Raw genomic sequence first — 18,899 nt, 5'->3', positions numbered from 1 at the left:
ATCTTTTGAAGCCCTCACTAGCCTGGAGCTCACTGAGGATGGGGATCTCTGACTCCTCTATGCATCTATTGAGGCCCAGGCACAGTGCCCACGAGATATCTTTAGCATTTCCTGGCTGAGTTTAGATCACCTGCTCTGCACCCATCTGTGACATGAGGTGGCTCACACATTTTAGGAATATGAGAATTGAAGAATCTCAGAGAATAGCTGAAGATCTTCACGACAGGCCTAAATTTAAGTTCTAGGTATCATTATAATCATAATAGCTAACATTTATTCTGTACCAGACCCTATGCAAGAGGGCTCCCATGTATTAATCCATTTTAACAAACTACAACCCGATGAGGCTAGGTTTCTTATTACATTGCAGATGAGGAAACTGAGGCACAGGGAGATTAGATCACCTCCTCCAGGACACAGACCAGGCATGGCAGACTGAGATTCACACCCATGTCACTGCTCCAGCCCTCTCACAGCCACCAGTACAGTTCTTAAAGTTTGTGCTCCACTCTAAACTGGAATTTAAATGGAAACCCTTAAATAAGAGTTCACAAGCACACACACCTACAGGATTGAGCTCCCCAAACCTGTCCATGAAGGTGCTGTGTGTGCCAGGCCGGGAGCTCACTAGAAGGGATGCGCCGTGTGGGTCAGGCGCACCCGCATACGGCCGCCTTCACCCCGCCCTCACCCCGCCCTCTGCCTTCGCACCGCCATGTCCTCCCTCCTCTCCTCCGGGCGCGGTCCCTCTACTCCACGGTCACGCTGGCCTCACTGTGGCCTGTTTTCACCACAGCCATGGTCAGGGTCATGGGATTCAGCAGGGAATTAGTCTCTAATTATATCCTGTGAGTCATGAACATCTCCCAGCTAATAATAATGACAGCTAACCACTGCACAAGACCTCGCAGATCTCAGAGCTCTTTTACCCAGGAAAGCCTGATTGATCCTTCTCGTGGCCTCATCAGGAAAGCAGATGCTTGTGCTGATTCTCTTCTTTTAGGTGATCCAAGGGCCGCTCAAAGGGGCAGAGGGTGGTGGCTCTTTTGCATATGCCTGGAAACCTGACGACAGCTTAGGTGTGGGCTGGAGCCTGTGGGGTCTGAGCCTGCAACTGCCTCTCTTCAGGCTTTCAGAGAGAACACAGATGGAGCAGACGCTGCCCCACAATACAGGTTATTGCAAAGACAGGACAGAGTCCCTGCAAAAGAATCCATAAAGAGACAGAGAGGAAAAAGACAAAACAAAGTACAGAGAGGAGGCAGCACTTCTCAGCGGGCACGTGGAAGTGATTGGAGCCTTAGGGGATCGCCTTGCATCCATGGGAGGTCAAGCAGGTGGTGGTTCTGTGGGCTCCAAGGGGTTTTGAAAGTAATTACCCCCAGTTTTTTACTCAGAACGGCGTCGTTTATAGCTGAGCAAGAAGAAGAAAGCCAATTCACCCTTTCTGATCTCTGGCCTCCTTGACTGCACCAACATCAGGACCTGGCCTGTAAACTGGGCTGTGAGGACGTCTGGATTGGACAGCTGGATCCTGGAGAAAGGTGTGCATGCTCAAATGAAGGATGCACATCTCTGATCTAGGAGAATCTCACAGCTGCGAGGCGGCGCAAGAGTTTCTCAGTGTCTTAATTTGTCGGGCATGGAACAGACATCTGAGACTCTGAGGGCTAGGGACCAGCTCCGTGTCCTCACCCAGATGCAGGGGCAGGGCTGGGCATGGAATCCCGAGGCCCGCCTCCCAGCCGGCTGCCTGGAAGGGCCCCTCACCTAGAAGTGCTCCTGAGCATTGACCTCGGCCTCCGCAGCACAACTTGGCAGACACCCTTCTGTCCAGCCAGACTGTGATCCGCTACATAGCACAGGGAGTAAGGAAACATTTTTTTCCTTTCCGAAGAGCATCAGACTTTATCATTTTCCTTTTTCCCCTGTCTCTTTCTCTATTTCTTCTCTTAGAACGGATCTGTGCCAAGCACATCATAAGTATTCAACAACGAGCTGTGAAGTATATTACTTTCTTTTTCTTTTTTAATAACATCTTCTGTGTTTGATTATGAAATTAATACAAGTTCAACCATAGAACATCTTGAAAATATAGAAAAGTGTAAAGGGGAAAATAAAAATTCTCTAAATTTTTACAATTTGGACAAACACATATTAACACTTAAGCACATCTTTTTCTGGTCGTTTATACATGTGTACATTTACATACATAGTTAACAAAGCTGGGTCATAATTTATATTCAATTATAAATATCTTTATTGTTTTATTTATATGTAGTTGATTTTTCACTTATTATTTCAACAGACGCATTTGCCCCAGATTTTTCAAATTTCTTAAAAAAAAACACATCTTAGAGCTTGCTCATGATTCTGTCATATGATGGGTCATAATTTATCTAACGCATCTCTTCCTACAAACACTGCTGCAATGAACAGCACCACGCACAAACTGTCGTGTGTCCTCGGAGCTTTGTTTAGGGTCATCCGAGAAAGTGAGTGAGTGGGGGCAAAGAGCCTGAGCAGCCTGAGGCCCTCCTGTGCACTGCCCCCCACATTGCCTGGAGGATGCTGTGGGTGAGTTTCTGTGACTTGCTCATTGCTCCATAGCTTGAGAACATTTCAGGAATGTCAAACTGCATGAGAACTTAGCAGTCTGTACCTGTGGGTCATTAAAAACATTATAAAATACACAAAGGAAGGTGGAACAAAGACGTGGAATGTGAGAGAGACGAGAGGCAAAGCGCACACATCAGGAGTCTGGCTTGAGGACAGTGAACATCTTGTCAGCACTGGGATCTTCTCAAGGCGTAGAAGAGCCGATGCTCCCCTAGGGCCAGGCATGCTTACCTTACTGGGTGACCCTGTGAGGCAGTGGATGGTGCATGTTTCCCTGTAGCCTGGAGAGTTCAATAAGTTGACATTAAAATAAATCCCAGTGATGCCTCTCCTTTGCCCTGAAAATGCCCATGGTTTGTGCTCTCAGCAGATAGAAGTGCCGGTTTCTCAGACCTCCAGTCTGAGTTTATCTTTCAGGACTTATTTTCCACTTATCCGCTTACACAAGTTTCAGACTCCAGCTAAGAGAGAAATCTCTCTGTGCTCTGACCGTACCCCCACAAATTGCTCCTTTCTGACTTTTGCGGAGTCAAATCCCTGCCCCTAGAAGGCCACTTCATCTCATAACTCCGCTCACCTCTTGTAGAAGTTCTGCTTTCTTCAAATTGGGGATTTACTCAAGAGTCTGGTGTTAAGGGTCTCACTTGGGGCCTCTGCCATGTCGAGAATCGATGGATCAGATAAGCACCAACACGTCATACATCTAACACATCATCTAGTGAAAGAGGAAAGGCAGAACTAGACTGCCTGCTGGGTTCCTGTTTAATTGAGAGAGAAACATGGAGTGGGGAGCTATAACAGTCCCTAATACTAGAGGACAGAGATGGGCATGTTAGCCTGACTTAACCTTGGCTTCTGTGCCTCAGGCTGTAGCAAGGCACACAGACAGTTTCTCTTACTTCTGATTAAGATGCTCCTCAACACAGCTAAGAAATGAGACTCTATATGGAGTAAAATATGGCATTTGGATCTGGGTAGCTCCAAATTGAGTTTTTGCTCAATCTAAACTAGTCCCAAATGGAAACAGCAGCACTGACTTTAAATGGGCCCTAATCCCTAGGACTTCCTGTGAGCAAAGTGCCAAGCCGGAATTCTGGGGGAAACTGCTTAGTTGACCTGATTTCTTTCCTGTGTAGAAGGAGCTCTGGAAACTTGGGTCTGACCAAGGGTGAGAGGCCACAAAAGCTCAGGCCAGGCTGGGTGGGGGAGACTATCTGACCAAGGTGTTCATCACAGAGCCAAGTCAGGAAGAGAAGGTCCAGCTATGACGCAGAAGGACAGATTCCAGGGAGAAAAGATGAGAGGAGAGGTTTCAAATGGGGGTGGCGATGGCGGTCAGTGTGGAGGAGGAGTGACGCCAGGGAATTCCCAGAGGTGTCAGGGGAACTGGAGCTGGTTCTTCTTATCCCTTTACACATTCTAAGAAAAAAGTTCAAAGTAGAGAAAAGTTCTAAAAAATCAAAAAGTAAACATATTCCTACCACCCAAAATTAACAATTCTTTTCTATATTCCTTCATTTTTTTTTTTTTTTTGTGAGGAAGATCAGCCCTGAGCTAAGATCCATGCTAATCCTCCCATTTTTGCTGAAGAAGACCGGCTCTGAGCTAACATCTATTGCCAATCCTCCTCCTTTTATTTCCCCAAAGCCCCAGTAGATAGTTGTATGTCATAGTTGCACATCCTTCTAGTTGCTGTATGTGGGACGTGGCCTCAGCATGGCTGGAGAAGCGGTGTGTCGGTGCGCACCCGGGACCCGAACCTGGGCCGCTCCAGTAGTGGAGTGCGCGCACTTAACCGCTAAGCCACAGGGCCAGCCCATATATTCCTTCATTTTTAAGGAGAGCAAATATTCTCAAATCAACGAAAATATCTTTTAACCACCCACCTCTGTCTTATTTCTCTTCTCCCTCCTCTGTGGCAACTACAGCTGTAAGCATGATGTGTGTTTTCCAGTCATTGCTTTATATTCTTACAAACATATAGCCCCGTAGCCAATATACAGTATTGTTTTTTCTGGGTGTGGGTGAGTTTGTAATTTAGATAAATGGTGTTGTTCCATATGCATTATTCTTCATCTTGTTTTTTGTCTCAACAATATTTTTGAGATCTATTCATGTCAACACATATGACAGAGTTCATTTTATTTAACATTTGTGTATAGATTCTATCCTATGAATAGCCTACATAGATTTATGAACAATACTATTTATCTAGATTAAAATATCAGACACCAATTTATACTCCTACCAGTAGTGAAAGAGATGTCATGTTGCTCCGCACTCTATCAGTCTTTTCCATTTTAGCCATTCTTTTGTGTGCATATCACTTGGTTTTTATTTGCCTTTCTCTGACGGCTGGTGCTGTTGAAAAATCTTATGTTTGTCATTTGACTATTTTGTTTTGTGACGTCTCTGTTCAAGTCTTTTGCCCATTTTTTTGTGTTGTGTGCCTTGTTTCCTACTAATTTGTAGGGATTCTTTGTATATTCTGGATAAAAGCCCTTTTTTGTTGTTTTGCTTTATGTGTTGCAACTGCCTTCCACTATTCCATGACTTGCCTTCTCGTTTTCTTAGCTATATATCTCAATGAGCAGACATTCTTAAATTGAATGAGGTCCTACTTATCACATTAATCCTTTATTTGGTAATTAGTGCTTTTTAGCTCCCATTTAAGCAATTCTCCCTTATTGTCTTCTAGAACCTTTACTTTATTTTTTACATCTATAGTCATAATTCACCTGGGAAGTATTTTTGTGTGTGTTTTTATGATGTGAGGTAGAGGTCAAGCTTCATTTCCCCCCCTGAAAGGACTTCCAGTAGATACATCACCATTTTATGAAGAGGCCTTCTTTACCATTGCTCTGCAATTCTACCTTATCATAAATTACATACTCACATTTAATTGAATCTATTTCTGAGCTCTCTATTTTTTCCATTTATCTATTTGTGTACTCTTTCCTAATATCACAAATTCTTAATTACCAAAGCTTTGTAAGACTTGATCCTTAGGAGAGTAATTCCTCCCACTTTGTTCTTCTGCTAAAATTACCTTGAATACTCTTAGCTCTTTTGCATTTTCGTATAAATTTTCATTTCAGCTTGTGAATTTCCAACAGAAAAACCTGCTTGATTTTTTATAGAGATTTCCTTAAATCTACAGGTCAATTTAAAAGAGAATCAAGATCTTTACAATGTTGAGTCTTCTAATCCATGTACATGGTAGACCTCTCCATTTATTGAGGTGTTATATGAATTTCTCTCTATAATGTTTTACAGATTTCTGTGTAGAGGTCTTGTGCATCTTTTATTAGATTTATTACTAGATCTGTGGCATATATTGACACTATTCTAAATGGTATATTTTTATATTTAATTTTCTAAATTTGTTTTTTGCTTTATGTAGAAATAAAGTTGTTGTTTTCAGCGTACCAATTTATCTTTTATTGTGTCAACACAACCGTATTAGTTTACTAGCACTGCCATAACAAAATACCATAGACTAGGTCACTTAAACCACAGAAATTTATTTTCTCACAGTTCTGGAGGCTAGGAGTCCAAAACCAAGGTGTTGGCAGGTTTGGTTTCTTCTGAATCTTCTCTCTTTGGCTTGTGGATGGCCACCTACTTGCTCGGTCCTCACATAGTCTTCCCTCTGTGTGGACACATCCCTGCCGTCTCTTTTTGTATGTCCAAATTTCCTCTTCTTGTAAGTACAACAGTCGGACTGTAAGGACACCAGTCAGATTACTCTTCTCGTAAGGGCACTACCCTAACAGCCTCATCTTAACTTAATCACCTCTTTAAAGGTCTTATCTCCAAATACAGGCACATTCTGAAGTACTGAGGATTTAGGTCGTCAGTATATGAATTTGGGGGAGACACAATTCAGGCCATAACAACAGCATTGTTTTAGTTATTATAGTTTTATAATATGAGTTTTACCTGTCTTAATGCATTACTTCCCTTTCTTCTTCCTTTGCAGAATTACTTAAGCTAGTCATTTAGTTTTACTCTTCCACCAGGAACAGAGGCAGGTAGTGAGAGAGGAGTTCATGGATAGTTGGAAGCAAGACGTGGAGGAATTCCAGGAAGTGCCAGAGAAATAGTATTCCTGGCCAAGGATAGAGCCATCAAGCGTTCTGAGCTCTTCAAATCTCAATCTCTGTCTCCCAAGGTCTTGTTGCAGGTAAAACAGGGCAACGAGTCTCTCAAGTCCAGTGGGTGGAAGACGCTACTGTTTTCTGGAGCGATCTGAATGTGGGAGAAAGTTCCTATGTCCTTTCATCCAAGTCATACTCTTCCCAGTGGACCAAATAGAGGAGCTTACTGTAGCCTCCCCAGGAGTCTTGTGCTTCTTTCACTTTACTAGTGCTACAAATAGTTACCCTTTAATAACATTAAATTATTACCTAACTTAATCCTCTCAAAAACACTGTGAGTTATACATTTCCCATTCTACAGATGAGGAAACTGAGGTTTATGGAACCTAAATGACTTTCCTAAAATCTCATTAGTGGGTAATAGAGCTGAAAATTAATCCCACACTAGTCTGGCTCCAGATTTTATCTTGCCCACTGATTTATATCCTCTCCTAGCTAAGTAAGTGTCTTGGAGCACTGAGTCCATTGTCCTGGTTATACAGGTCTGAAGGAAGATTACGTGACAAGGGCTTAGATTCATGGGACAAGAGAGTGATTCCAAACAAGATTTTTACTAGGCCAAGAGGTACAGGATCAGAAAGAAGGCATCAAGGCATACATCGGGGAAATTAGTAAATAGTCATGTTGGTAGTAAGGGAGTAGATGAGAAGCCAAGTTAGGTGTTCTCTGATTTTTTTCCTATTATAGTGGGTTGAATAGTGTCCTCCCTAATTTGTGTCCACCTGGAACCTCAGAATGTTACCTTATTTGGAAATAAGACCTTTATGGATGTAATTAGTTAAGACGAGGTCATACTGGCTTAGGGTGGGCACTAAATCCAATATGACTGGTGTCCTTTTAAGAAGAGGAGTGGACACCCACAGATACATATAGATAAGAAGGCCATGTGAAGGCAGAGGCAGAAATTATGCTACCACAAACCAAGGAACACCAAGGATTGATGGAAACCACCAGAAACTGGAAGAGGCAAGAAAGGATCTTCCCCTAGAGCTTTTGGAGGAAGTATGGTCCTGCTGACACCTTAGTTTCTGACCTCTGGACTCCTGAACTGTGAGAGAATATATTTCTGTTGTTTTTAAGCCACACAATTTGTGGGAATTTGTTACAACAGCCCTAGGAAACTAGTACACCTACTCAGAAGTGGGAAGGGATATCCCTGTTGAAATAGTTGAGCTGACATTTACAGATCCCTCTAATTTCTTATTGTTTTGATTACCTGACTTGCAGAATTATCTCTGCTTTTTGGCATGCGAGATGTAAATGAAATGAAAACCTGGAGCTGGAGCTGCTTCTCAGTACATTTGGTTCTGGCTGTGATAGGCTTCTCAAAGTGAGCAGTGTCCAGAATGTAGTAGATCCTGTATATATCAATGTTTTGAATGAATGAATAAATTTATGAACGATGGCATGGAAGGTAGAAGAGATGGTAATAGCTCTTTTGTGCAAACCAGGCTTCTTCATAATTTTATTTGATTCAGTTGTCTGTGGTGGATGGTCTTGGTTTGGTGAAGTGTAGAAAATGAGCTTGAGAGTCAGACAAACAGAGTTACTTGCTGTATGACTTTGAGCCAGTAACTTAGCCTCACTGAGCCTTTGTTTCCTCACCTGTGAGTGAAGAGGGTAATGCCTGCCTTAAAGGGTTACTGAGAGGATGATTTGTCTGAGCACCTGGCCTATCATATGAGCATACATGGTCACAACTGCTATAATATTGATCCACCCCACTCCTCTTCCCAAGTGGGAGGTGCATGATGGTAACACTTGTAATGACCCTCTGCAAACAGGAAGTTGCATGCACACGTTTTGTGGTGTGGGTGTGTGTCTGTGTGACATGTATATTTTTAGGTGTGAGGTGTGTACAAAGTAGTCTGTGTATATCAAATGGCTATCCTTAGATAAACCTGAAAAACTGTGACCACCCTTGGCAGTTGCTGAATTCAGCTGTAGAAAAATCAAAGCAGTCCTCCTCAGAGAGTGGAGCATCACAGAATTGAGTCACTTAGTCATACATTTTAAATCTCTATTACATCTTTCTCATTCATCCCAGGACTGTCAACACAGCTGTTACCCGGTGTAGGTGTAGACAGCTTTCTAAACTGAGTGGTATGTCCATTTGTTCTGGTTTAATAGACACGGCATTAGATGTTTTCAAGTTTTGGCGACTGTACTCAATAAATCATCTTCTCTGGAGGAAATAAAAAGGAATAAAGAAGAAGAGAAAGGAGAGAAAAGGCATCAATCTTGACTGATAATGATTCCAGGAGCTTCTTTCCCAGGGAAGAGTTTGGGAAGAGTGTGTGAATGCAAGTGCTATTAGCAGACACAATTAACCTGTCCTGAGATCTAGATGTCAACATTCCTAACACTGAGCTGTGCCCCTGGGGACCACACTCCCAAGATGTTTGTAAGGAGCAGTGGAAAGTCTGACGGCTGAACGCAGCGGCTCCAGGTACCTTGGAAGCAGATGTTGGCAAAAAATCACTCTGCACAGCCTGGTCCTCAGCCAATTTCTAAAGCTTCACCAGATCCTATAACCAGAGCAAAGTAGGTTCAAGCCCTACTTGGCTGATTTCAAATCCAGACACATATGTAAACTATTAGATGACATTGCGTTGGTATTTTTATGGCTTTGTAAATTCATTCTTTTTCTAATGCCTTAGACACCTTGGACAACTGTTTGAGTGGCTGTGAGGAGGGGAAAGCAAGGGATCCCATAAATAAGGAAACAGTGGTATCAAAGCTAGATCTACCTCCAACGTTTGTGCTCTTCCCACCACAGTGCACTGCCTTGGAGGTGGCAGAAACTCGGGGCCTCTCATAATCTGGCCTCAGCTTCTCTCCTTGGTCTAATTTCCCATAAATCTACACTTGCCTTCCTCGTCTCCAGCCACACTGAATTCCGCGCCTTTCATGGATTCACATTAGCCCTCAAGTCAGTGTCTTTGCACTTGCTGTCCCTTTGGTCTGGAACACTCTCTGCTTAGAATAGCTTTTGCCCTCTTGGCTGCCTGCCACATTTCTACATAAAGGGCAGTCACTTCTGAATAGTTTTCTCCAGCCCCTTTTTCCTATCTCCTGGCTTTTCATTGCTCCCTTTTCGATAGCATATATCCCTGAGACTCTAATTGTTTGTTTACCTGGTTCCCTTCCTCACTTTTCACCTTTGTAGCTCCTGACTTGGAAGCGCTACTGGGCTCTGGTGGCATTTGACAAGGATTGTTTAATGAATGAAAGAAGTAATGAATGGATAAATCCAATGAAGTCTCTCAGCAAAAGTCCCAAAAGCCTTGAGGTGAGGTGAGCTATTACCACTACGCATCATACACATCATTACATATCATGCTCAATAAACCATGACTGAGCCAGGTGTCCCTGAACTAGACTACACATTTCTTTCTGAGAGGGTGGAAGTCCCAGTTTGGTTATAAATTAAGCATCAGAAATAATTAGCATTGCAGACATCAGCTGGTGTAGCCAATTATATATCTGAGGAGGGAGTTTAACTACTAATTCAACTACTGGCTTAACATGTGACTTTGAGCAAGTATCTGTTGTTCTTTAATCTTTCCACTTATATGAGAGAGATCAAGACTTTGATCTTTAACTCAAGGACTAATGAGGTTGAGTTTGTGAAAGCTCTGAGCATCTTGGGGGAAAACACTTGCCACAGGATTTATAACCATGGACTCTCATCTCATGTGGGGCATATAAAGTGGTGGTAAGTACAAATAAATAAAGATGCAATCCTAAAATATTGTTTAAGTAATCCAAAGGAAGGTGAGAATAGAGAAATGAAAAAACAAGATATAGAAGAGAACAATAAAATGGCAGCATTAAGTCCTGTCAGATCAATAATTGTCTTAAATGTAAATGATCTAAATACCAATCAAAAGACAGAAATTGACAGAGTGGATTTAACAATATGGTCAAAAATGTCTACAAGACACATACAAATACAATGACATACAAACATCAAATATAATGACCTAGGCAGGTTGAAAGTAAAAAGATGGAAAGATATATCATGAAAACATTAATTTAAAAAGAATGCAGAAATGGCTATATTAATATCAGATAAAATAGACTTCAGAGGGAAAAAAAAATAAAGACAAAAAGGGACCTTACACAGTGATAAAAGATTAACCCACAAGGAAGACATTATAATCCTAAATGTGCATGAACCAAACAACAGAGCCTCAAAATACATGAAGCAAAAAATGATGGAGCTGAAAGATGAAATAGACAAGTCCACAATTACAGTTGGAGACCTTAACACCTCACCCTCCACAATTGATAGAACTACCAGACAAAAAATCAGTGAAGATATAGAAGAACTGAACAACACCATCGGCAAACAGGATTTGACTGACATTTTTGCAGCATTCTACTCAGTAACAGCAGAATACACATTCTTTTCAAGCATACAGGAAACATTCACCATGATAAACCATATCTTTGGTCATAAACAAACCTCAACAAATTTAAAAGAATTGGAGTCATATCAAATATGTTCTCTGACCATAATGGAAAGCAAACCAGAAATCAATAACAGAAAAACAACAGGAAAATCTCCAACAACTTAGAAATTAAACAGCACACTTATAACGTAACCCATGGGACAAAGAGAAAGTCTCAAAGGAAATAAAAAATATAGAGAGCTGAATCAAAATGAAAATACAATGCATCAAAATACGTGAGTGCAGTTAATGCAGTGCTTAGAGGGAAATTTATAGTCCTGAATCCTTAGTTTAGAAAAGAGGAAAGATCTCAAATCAATAATTTAAGCTCCTACCTCAAGTGATTAGAAAAAAAAAAAGAGCAAAATAAACTCAAAAGAAGCAGAAGAAAGAAAACAATGAGGAGCAGAAATTCACAAAATTGAAAACAATAGAGAAAAATCAATGAAACAAAACCCGGTTCTTCAAAAGAAATCAATGAAATTGATTAACATCTAGCAAGGCTGACAAAGAAAAAAGAGAGAAGACACAAATCACTAATATAAGTATGAAACAGAGGGTGTTATTACAGATTCTGAAGCCATTAAAAGGATAAGAGGGAAATACTTTGAACTCAATAACTCAGAAGAAATGAATCAAATCTCCAAAAACCACAAGCTAGCAAATTCAATGAGGAAGAAATAACCTAAATAGTCCTATAACTGTGGAAGAAATTGAGTTCATAACGTAAAAGCTCCCTAAAAAGACTCAGATGGATTCCCTGAAGAATTCTATCAAGCATTTAAAGAAGAATTAACATCAATTTTACACAATCGCTTCCAGAAAATAGAACTCATTTTATGAGGCTAGTATTACACTCATACAAAACCAGAGTAGAAAAAACAAATAGAAAACTACAGACTAATATCTTTCATGAATTTTGATGTAAAAACCCTCAACAAAATATTAGCAAAGCAAATCCAGTACTGTATAAAATGAATTATAAACCACAACTAAGTGACATTTATTCCAGGTATGCAATGGTTTAACATTTGAAAATCATCAGCGTAATCCACCATATCAGCAGACTGAAAAAGAAAATCCATGCAAGCACATCACTTGATGCAAAAAAAAAGGAAAAAAGCATTTGATAAAGAAAATGAAACTGAAATTCCATTTCGCCAGAAAACAAGTATGTGTTGTGCTGGCCTTGTCCAGCTGTGGCAAAGATTGAGATGAACAGCTTTGGTTCCCTGGGCTTGGAGAAACAGGAAGTCTGGAATGGAGCAGAGATATGGAGAAGGGTGGAGACGGGGCATTTGCATTATGGGCTCAGGGAGGCTAGTCATTTGCTTGATGTCACACAACCAGTAATTAAGAATCAGATTTTTTGACAACACATCCAGAGACATGTACACTAGGATACACTGGAATTGCACTCCTGATCAAATTCTTTCATAAAACAACACACACATACATATCCTAGAAATGAAAAGCATGTCTCAAGACAAGAATCTATGAACACAGCAATTTAAAATCTCTGATAATTTGAACTAGTGACTTTCACTGTTAATTCATAATGTTTTGGAGGGATAGCTGACATTACCGAACTCTTTCAGATGCCTCAGATTACAGTGACGAAGTTCAAGACAGAGTTGAAGTCAGTCTTGCCTGAAGTCACACAGCTACTTAAAGGCACAGAGCAAACCACAAGCAGTTTGCTGTCTTGCAGGAAAATATCTTTTACACTGCAGCTCACTAAAATGTTAGTTACAAATGCATTATGTTTATTAATTATGTAAGGAAACCTGATGTGTTTTTAAAAATGTTAATGCTATGTAAAAATCCAGCCTCACTGTATCATTAATAGGAATTACAAATGTGGCTTTTACTATAAGCTGTCTCAAATTCTTTTAATATTATGTGGGAAATACTTTCTAAACACATAGAATTAGATCTCATGTATTTGGTCTCTAAAATGAACATTCCCACAAATATGGCAAATATTCGTAAATATTTAATAATAAAATCTAGTTAATTTCAGAAGCTGTGGAAAGGATTGGTTTGGAGGGATTGCCCATGTTACTTACAAAAGCTGTTTATAAAAATGGGAACAATGTCTTATTTTTCCCTCAATGCATTTCCTCAAAGCAAACAGCTGTTCAGAATCTTTCCATGGATTGTTCTTTACACAAGGATTTTTAGCATTTGGAGGAGAAAGCATTTTTTTAAATCTTATCTCATTAACATTAACGATGGTTTTGTGCTGGGCACAGTTCTAGGCCCTTTCTACATATTTTTTAAAATTTTCACAACAATTTTCCAAGGTAAATATTACTAACAGTAATATTACAGTCATGCGCCTCATAACAACATTTCAGTCAACGATGGACCACATGTACGATGGTGGTCCCATAAGATTAGTATCATATGGCCTAGGTGTGTAGTAGGCTATACCATCTCGGTTTGTGTAAGTACACTCTATTAGGTTCACACAATGACAAATCGCCTAATGACACATTTCTTAGAACGTATCTGGTTTTAAGTGATGCATAACTGTATTCTAATTTTACAAGTAAGTGAACTGATGGTTCCCCCAAGGCCATGGCAAGCAAGCAGAAAAGCTGAGACTGGATCCCAAGAGATTCTGATTCAGAAGACAGTGCTCTTTTCTTCTTCCTGTTGCTCCTCGCACCCCCCCTGCCCAGCATTGAGGTTAGTCTGAAGTTACCTTCCAGGATACTACAGAGAGAAAATCTGAAGGGGCTGTTCTGAAGGGGAGGGGGACAGTCTGTGGATGTCCTACTCTTGGGCTGATGTAAATATACAGGATTTTGTATAAATCTCATGAGCAGTTAGGAGCAAGGATGGTAAGGGCTAACCATTACCTGGGTGTTGCAACTGAAATTTTGCTCACAAGCCATGCAGCTCCACCACACACAGCCGGCCAGACACCCCCAAACTTTCATCCTAAAAGAAATGGCCACTGCAGCAGGCATGATGACTCCACCAAGTGCCCCTCCGGATGAACCTGGATCAATCTTCAATTGACATCCATTCTTTTGCTTCGTATTTTGCAAAAGTTAGGAAGAAACTAGAACTAGACCTAAGAGGAGCAGGTAAGTGATTAAAGGAAAAATTAAATAGAGCATCAAGAGAAAGGTTAAAGGAGATGGGTAGATTGATGGGAAAATGACACAGCTGAGTGTTAATATCAATCATGGAGGAAAATCACTCTCTACATCATTTTGGATAGGAAGGATGCAGGAGGATATGGTTCCTGCCAGAAAATGGTGGCACAGATCCTAGATTAACCTCGCTTTCCAGAGGACCCTGAGAAAGTCATCTGACACTTCTGATGCTCAACAATCCCTAACCTAAAGGAGTTTTGGAGAATCAAGTGTGACAGTGGGCAGAAAGCACTCCATGAATCATAGTAATTCTACCACCATTGAAGGTCATTGAAGGATGATGGCTACCCCTATCTTTTGTCACCAAAGATGATATCACTCAGAAAAATGAATTTTTGTTTGGAAAACAGGAAACCCGACAGACCTGGAGGCATGTGCCTGTGCCTGTGGAGAGAATGCTGTCAGCTTGGCACTAGGGCACCTGGGAGCCAATGGATGTGTACAGCACCCTGGAGGCAGGGCAGACCTGGGGCCAGAATGTGGAACCCTGAGGCAAGGCAATCATGAGTGTCCATAGAAAAGCCTCCTAAGCTGGAGACTTACAGCTCTGAGCAGGGACAATTACAGTGGGTTGGCTGGAGCAAGAGCATGGTGAGGCTGGAGGAAGGGCAAGGCTGAGGAGAGGGCAGGGAGATTCCTACTGGGACTCCTGGCCTTCTCAGTAGCTTTGTGGCTCTTGGAGGAATTGGGCTGGGGTGTTTCTGGTGACTGTCCCAGCCACACGTTGCTAGGAGCTTCCCAAAAATGCATTTGTCTGGTTACAGAAGGAATAGCATTGGCCATCTTGGCAATGGAAATTCTAGAATTAGGGGCAAAAAAAAAAAAAAAAAGAGAAAGAAAGCCAGAGGAATTAGTTGTCTATAGCTGATTTTCTCGATATTTTCTCACCATTGCCTACTCGGCAGGTAACAGTGCAGACTTATTCCTATGAGTTTACCCACAACTCGAGTGCTACCTCTTCCCCTCACTCTATCAAGAGATGTTGGGGAGTGAGAGGGACATTAATGGGAATAAACTTGAGTCTTCTCTATTAAAAATTAGCTGCTCTATTCATAGTTGCCAAAACTTGGAAGCAACCAAGATGTCCTTCAGTAGGTGGATGGATAAATAAGCTGTGGTACATCCAGACGACGGAATATTATTTAGCGCTAGGAAGAAATGAATTATCAAGCTATGAAAATCCTTGGAAGAAACTTAAAAGCACCTTACTAAGAGAAAGAACCAATCTGAAAATGCTACATACTGAAAGATGTCAACTAAATAACATTCTTGAAACAGCAAAACTATAGACATGTTAAAATGATCAGTGGTTGACGGGGTCCAGGCATGGGGATTTGAATAGGTGGAGCACAGAGGGTTTTTAGGGCAGTGAAATTACTCTGTGTCATACTGTACTGGTGGATACATGTCATTATATATTTGTCCAGACCTATAAAATGTACAACACCAAGCATGAACCCTAATGTAAACTATGGACTTTGGGTGATGATGTGTTAACATAGGTTCATCGATTGTAACCAAGGTACCATTCTGGTGGGGGATGTTGCTAATGGGGGAAGCTGTGCATGTGTGGGAGCAGGGACTATATGGGAAATCTCTGTACTCTCTTCCCAATTTTGCTATGAGCCTTACACTTCTCTAAAAAATAAAGTTTTTTTTTTTTAATTAACTGTTCACAAAGTAAATGCTTTATTATGCATTAACCGATAGCATAATGCACCTCATGACACATCAAGGCACCAAGGTTTGGATAGCGCAGGATTGTTTCTCACATATTTGCCTAGGGGTGTATTCTGACTAAAATTAGTTTAGCAACTGAAAGAAGTACTAGTGAGGTGGACAGAAACCATGCTTTATGCAAAGCGGAGCTGCTTCCACCATGGTGACAGCAGAGACAAGTGGGGTCTTGACGCACACATGACGGACTGTGCTGGAAGGTGGGCATGCAGCCCTGTGACTCCTGCCATTGGCTCAGAAAGACTTACCCTGCCCTGCTCTGCTCGGGAGGCCCCTGATGTTCCTATTGGATGAGGCTCAGGAGGTTGGGCTTCCAGGAGCACAGCTCATATCCTCTCATGGCAAAGTTAAGCCTCTGAACCTGGATAATAAAAGTTCCAGGATCTGAAGGATAAGAGAGGAGGAAGGGCTTCCTAACATGACTAAGGAGCCTCCTCTTGAAAATGAATGTTATTTTGGACCTACCAACCTCAAGGTCACCTGTTTGGGGCTTAGGCTTCCGTAGCACACCTCACTGTAGTAACAGAAGGGAGCCATGTCATCTACAAGGGGAGCTCCACCCAGGAACAGTTGCATGACCATGATGGTCATGACATCTGCACCCTTTGGCAGTGGAGTCTAAGCCTCACATGTCATAAACGAGATCTCTGCTCACTGGCCATGCATACGATATCCAGTCATCAGATTGAAGTGATTTCTTTTCTTAGGTGATCAGGACCAAATCCTCTTAAGAGAGTGAGTGGAAATTTAAACCTTAACACAGTGTGGAATTTAATGACACTGACAAATAATTATTTATTTATTTATTTTTGGTGAGGAAGATCAGCCCTGAGCTAACATCTGCCAATCCTCCTCTTTTTTTTTTTTTTTTTTGCTGAGGAAGACTGGCCCTGGGCTAACATCCATGCCCATCTTCCTCTACTTTATATGGGATGCCGCCACAGCATGGCTTGACAAGCAGTGCGTCGGTGTGCGCCCGAGATCCAAACCAGTGAACCCCAGGCCGCCGCAGCAGAACATGCGCACTTAACCACTTGCACCACTGGGCCGGCCCCTAAATAACTTATTTTTAATAACAGTCTTATTGACATATAGCTCATACATAAAACACACCCTTTAAAAATGTAGAACTGAGTGGTTTTTAGTATATTTACAAGGTTGTGAACCATTACCACTATCTAATTCCAGAGCATTTTCATCACCCTCAAAAGAAAACCTGTACCCATTAACAGTCTCTCCATTCCCACCCTCAACCACCTCCACCCCTGGCAATGGTAATCTATTTTCTACCTCTATGTATTTGCCTATTCTGGACACTTTATGTAAAAGGCATCATATATACGTGGCCTTTTGTGTCTGGCTTCTTTCATTTAGCATGTTTTCAAGGTCCATCCATGTTATAGCATATATCAGTACTTTGTTACTTTTTATTGCCAAGTAATATTATTGTGTACAAGTGTTTTAAATTATCTTGAGCATATACCCAGGAATGGAATTGCTGGATTATATGGTACCTCTATGTTTAACTTTTTGATAAATTGCTATACTGTTTTCCAAAGTGGCTGCACCATTTTACATTCCCACCAACAATGTATGAGAGATCCAATTTCTCCACATCCTTGTCAACACTTGTCATTGTCTGTCTTTTTTATTATAGTCATCCTAGCAGGTGTGAAGTGGTTTTGATTGGCAATTTCCCTAATGATGTTGAACATCCTTTCATGTGTTCATTCGCAGTTTGTATATCTTCTTGGGAGAAATGTCTCTTTGAATTCTTTGCCCATTTTTTTAATGGGGTTACTTGGATACTAGGCCCTTATCTGATACCTGATTTCCAGATATTTTCTCCCATGTTGGCATCATGTCACTTTCTTGATAGTGTCCTTTGATGCACAAGTTTTTAATTTTGATGAAGTCCCATTTATCAAGTTTTTTTTCTTTTGTTGCTTGTGTTTGGGTTTCATATCTAAGAATTCATTAATAAATCCGAGGTTATTGAGATTTACCCTTCATTTTCTTCTAAGAATTTTATAGTTTTACCTCTTACATTTATTTCTTTGATCTATATGAGTTAGTTTTTGTATAGGGTGTGAGGTAAGAGTCCAACTTCATTCTTTTGCATGTGGATATGTATTTGTCCCAATACCATTTGTTGAGAAGGTTATGCTTTCCTGACTAAATGATCTCGACACCCATCAATTGACCATAAATATGAAGCTTTATGTATGGACTCTCAATTCTAGTCCATTGATCTCTCTGTCTATCCTTATGCCAGTACCACGCTCTCTTGATTACTGTAGCTTTGTAGGAAGTTTTGAAATTGGAAAGTACGAGTTCTCCAACTTTTCTTTTTCTCTTTCAAGATTGTTTCAACTATTTAGGGCCCCTTGCAATTCCATGTTAATTTGAGGATCAGCTTGTTCATTTCTCCAAAAGAAGAAGTTAGGATTTTGATAGAAATTGCATTGACTCTGTAGATTAGGGGGAGTATTGCCATCTTAACAATGTTAAGTCTTCTGATCCATGAATACAGGAAATCTTTCCAGTTAAGTCTTTTTAAATTTATTTCAATGATACCATGTAGTTTTCAATGTACAAGTCTTGTGTTCCTTTTGTTAAATTTATTCCTAAATATATGATGCTTTTTGATGCTATGATAAAGGGAATTGTTTAATTTCACTTTCAGATTGTTCATTGCTAGTGTATAGAGATACAACTGATTTTTGTATATTGATCTTGTATCCAGAAACTTTGCT

This window comes from Diceros bicornis, chromosome 6, assembly GCF_020826845.1.
Source record: "Diceros bicornis minor isolate mBicDic1 chromosome 6, mDicBic1.mat.cur, whole genome shotgun sequence".
Taxonomy (NCBI): domain Eukaryota; kingdom Metazoa; phylum Chordata; class Mammalia; order Perissodactyla; family Rhinocerotidae; genus Diceros; species Diceros bicornis.
This window is presented reverse-complemented; position numbering follows the sequence as displayed.